This window comes from Phoenix dactylifera, unplaced genomic scaffold (genome assembly GCF_009389715.1).
Source record: "Phoenix dactylifera cultivar Barhee BC4 unplaced genomic scaffold, palm_55x_up_171113_PBpolish2nd_filt_p 000267F, whole genome shotgun sequence".
NCBI lineage: Eukaryota > Viridiplantae > Streptophyta > Magnoliopsida > Arecales > Arecaceae > Phoenix > Phoenix dactylifera.
The window spans coordinates 489,025-493,209 of record NW_024067755.1 but is presented as its reverse complement, the minus strand read 5'-3'; the positions used below and the strand labels follow the sequence as shown (position 1 = coordinate 493,209).

Below are 4,185 nucleotides of genomic sequence, written 5' to 3'. Positions count from 1 at the left end.
CAGAGAGGGAGGTTTGATCGGGGATAGACGGGAATGGAATGCTTTCTGTCAGTTACTAGTCCAATACCATTCTATCAGGCAGCAAGGGAAGCAAGGTAAAGCAGCGGAGGTAGGGAGAAAGAGATTGAGTGGTAGCGATCCCTCATTCCATTCTTCTTTCATTCTCGGGTAGCAAGGAGCTCAGCGAACGGATAAACCCCAGAAGTAAGGGACTCCCTTACCTTCCCACCCGCATTCCTTGCCTGTTCTAGCATCCCTTAGCGTTAATCCAGCAGCGAAGGCAGAGCCCGATAGTCCAGTAGCCATTGATCTTGTCGATCCACCCGCTAAGCTAATAAATGCATAATAAGAGAGTAGGAGGTCGGCTCCTGCCCCGGAAGGAGGTGCACACCCATGACGGAACATATGCTAAGGCCTTTGGTGGGTAAAGAGAGAAGTCAATGGAGAACTCAAAAATCCAATGACTTTTTGATTTGTTCGTACCATTCTGTCATCGATCACTGCTGGATCGGTTGGTGAGTCACCCAAAAGCATCGAGAAAGGTCCAGCATATCTTTTTATATGATCAGCGGTCTCATTGTTGCTATGCCCTGCATCGTGTTCGTGTGTGTTTATTGAGCTTTCTTCACTTCAGCGCCATGCGCTTTGCTTCGCTTTATAGAAGAGAGAGACCGTTGGGGCTTATTGAAAGGGGAGTGAAAAAGCAAGCGCAAGCGATAGATAGGATAGTCCCTCGCGCGTTCGCGCGAACTACTAGAAAATGGTGAGATCATGAGATTCTTAGTGAAAGAAGGACCAACGACGATCCTATCCTAAAGGAGAAGGAGCTTTCATTGAAGTAGGGCTTCTTTGAAGATTGAGGAAAAAATAGGACAATTATGCCATTAGGAAGAAGTCTTCTACAGAGGGAAAGCCTGTTACGAGTAAGTGGAGAGGAAAGATCTCCAGAGATTCCTATCTCATTCCATTCCAGTGGCTCGACCAGTAACCAATGGCGAAAACTAAAAAATCCATGGTTTCCCGGTAGAACCCCATTTCGACCAAGTTCCGGAACCGGAAAAAAGAAGCGGTTTTTCGCACAGCTTGCTCATAGTGCAGGTCCCACTTTTATATCGTATTTGGTCGAAGAAGCATCGGACAGGTTGGAGTTCCTACCTTCTTGGGACTCCATGGACCAAGATCTGCTTTCATTATATGGGCAATACCTACTTTAGTAGATCATATGGATGTAGAAAAAGCTTCTTATTTTGAGGAATTGGAAACATCTCTTTTCCATTTCCATTTACCCAGTTCATATCTTTGTTTCGTGTGTTCCCGGGAGGAATTCGATCTCTTCAATCTCGGGATACCACCTAAATAACTGCGGCCAAAAAGTCAAATAGGTCGGGAAGAAAGAGTCTGAGGTTGGGTCGGACGACATACATCTTGGTTGGTTCCACCACCAACTTTCTTTATGTGAGTGATTTTAACCCTTAGATTCTCCAAAAACATCTTTAGCCACTCTTTTAATGCAATTGGCCATCTTATACCACATCACAGAGGTTTCTTCCTATAAATTCCATTTCCCTTCCTCGTTATAAAGAGAAAGTCATTTGGCATACCTGCATGGATTAGATGTCCAGATAAACCCCCCGACCTGGGAAGTCTTTCGACCTCACTCACTTGATCAGCAAATGGGAAGCTTGAAAAAGCGGCTTTTCGCTCCTCTCCTTACAGTCGAGTGGCTTTCGCTCCTTCTTCCGTAAAATAAAGCAAAACGGCTGCTGCAACTACAGGTGAAAGTGGCACGGGTCTTGTATGATGGAGAAAAAATGACCAGAATCAAAAGATAGACCAAATTCAATGGAGGATGGGGAGTATGGCTGAGATTCCAAATCTTAAGAGATTGAAAGAGTGTAGGGGACATATTCTACATCTTAATAGCCCCGTGCTTTATTAGCGCAGTGTTAGAGAAGGGAGGACCGAACAATATGACAGGGCAAGAGCTCCGCTTAGCTTAGTTAGGAAGGCTTTATGTTAATTGAGGGCTCAAAAGACCGACCAAAATGTAATGAAATTGTTTCAAAGTCTTACTCTTCTTGACGATATCATCTGCATTCTTTTGAAACCTATAAATTCTCCAAGCATACTGGAATCACCAATTTTGAACTAGTTCTTGGTCAGAAACTAATAAGTCAGGTAACAGTCATGGGCTACGCTCCTTGCTTATGGTCAAGTGGTGGTCCTTCTCAGGTATCATCATCCGTGTGTCCGAGAGGTGCTAAGAGACTCATGGATAGTTTGAAAAAGAACAACGCCTGTCTTCGCAGGTCATTCTCGACCTTATTAACTTCGAAGAAATGATCTGGGAGGAGGACTTAGGCGACGCGAGAATTCGTATGAGTGATAAGCTATATCACAAATTTGAGTAATTTCCCAACCATTGGTATAGGGATATAGTTGATTCCCCTTACGTATATAAAGGGTAGTGACTAGCGCATTCCGTAAACTAGTTTACGGCTCGGCTATGTAGGATTTTGAGGTGACCAGCGGAGTGCAACTCGAAGTACAGCATGAACGTCGATGAGGTACTGCACCGAGTGAGCGATCTTTCGTAAACCGCCGGAAGAAGGGATAAAATAGCCCAAAAACCATGCTTTCCCATCTTGCTTATGCTGTTCGGGCAGTTCACAAAAACCAACTTACATCTGCGAGCCCGATGGCAGCTAGGTATTATTGCGGTCAATCAATTGAGGAACAAGGACTCAACTAACTTAAGAACCTTTCATACTATGAACAGGTGGTACTGCCGAACATGTACAAGCTCCTTCTAATGGAAAAAGAAAATGGAAAGATTTATAATCCGGAACCTTTCAACACCGCGGGGCGATTTGAAAAGGAGTCTATCTTTCTTGTAGTGCCTTCCATTCCTCGAGAAAGAATCTCTTCCGGGTTTCATTAGATTAAAAAACGATGCTTCCTTGGCCGTGTGGAACATGGATGAGCATTATGTCATTCCTACAAGTGATCCGACTGGAAGAAGTGTTATATGAGGACTTCGAGATCAAATAGAGAATGTTTCTTTCCATTCCTCATGAGCCACTTATTTCTCCGAAACAAGAGATCAAAGTGATTTTCCTCCTTTTTCCCAAATAGTCGACGGTCTTACACCATTGGGATACTTCGAATAAACTGGAGTACATATAGGAAACACCGGTGCAAAAACCTTTTCTCGAGATATCTTCCAAAGTCTTAGGATCGTTGCTCCCGATCTTGTTCCCTCGGTGCGAATGCAGTTGGTTCCGTAGTTTGAGAATTCTGCTGATTCCAAGTACTCCATCTCCATCATGGCATATAGGAATATAAAAAGTAAAGAGGATAAGGCATGACCATAAAAATTGTGTAAAATATGTGAATTTATCAAGTTGAGGCATTATTTTTTGAAAAAAAAAACCATCCAGACAGAAAAAGACTCCTTCCTGTACGAGTAGTAAGTGAAGAATTATAGAGAGCTATGGTTGGTTGTTGACCAACGGAAAGCATGGAGAAAGAAAGATGCACAAACAAAAGGCTACTTTATAGCCTTCTAATCCTATTCCTAAAAAATAGGTATAGAGGCTCTGTCTCCCCTCTTCAGAAAGACTTTCAGCAATCTATAGAGTTCTGAGGACTCTTTCGGCACGAGAAAGAGAGATGTACTCTCGGATAAGGTTATCCCTCTCATTTGGCGAGAGAGACTCCTTCTTCTGAAAGTAAATTCTTGTTCTTTCTCTGATAAGTCTTCCAGTGAGGTAATAAAAGCAAGTCCTCCTGGAAGGAGGTTGCTCATGTTCGATCCGAAAGGCCCCATATGTCAGGCATTTTGCGCTCAAAAAAAGTTGTCAATTGTCAGAGGTGGTAAGAACATAAGGAGGAAAGTTGGAGACATAGGAAAGAAATGAATAGATAGATGGTGTGAAAATGGTCGTATTTTATAGGGATTGGATTTTCGCCATAAGCGCGAACCAAGATCCGTGATACGAAAACCGAAATAAACGCAAGGAATAGGGTTAATGAAAGAAATGAATCCCTTGTCCTGAAGGTCCTCCTAGTTAGAGGTATCTCCATCGGCGAACTCTCTACCTGGTCCTCTTCTCGTTAGTAAGGGTTTAGGGAAGACGAGTCTACGATAACCCATTGGTCCCATTGGACTCTTAGACAACGAGG

The 4,185-nt window shown here is 43.3% G+C and overlaps 1 pseudogene; it reads right to left on the bottom strand.

Moving 5' to 3' along the window:
• Positions 1–2,893: 2,893 nt before the first annotated feature.
• LOC120105359 lies at positions 2,894–3,551 on the bottom strand (annotated as a pseudogene).
• Positions 3,552–4,185: the final 634 nt, after the last annotated feature.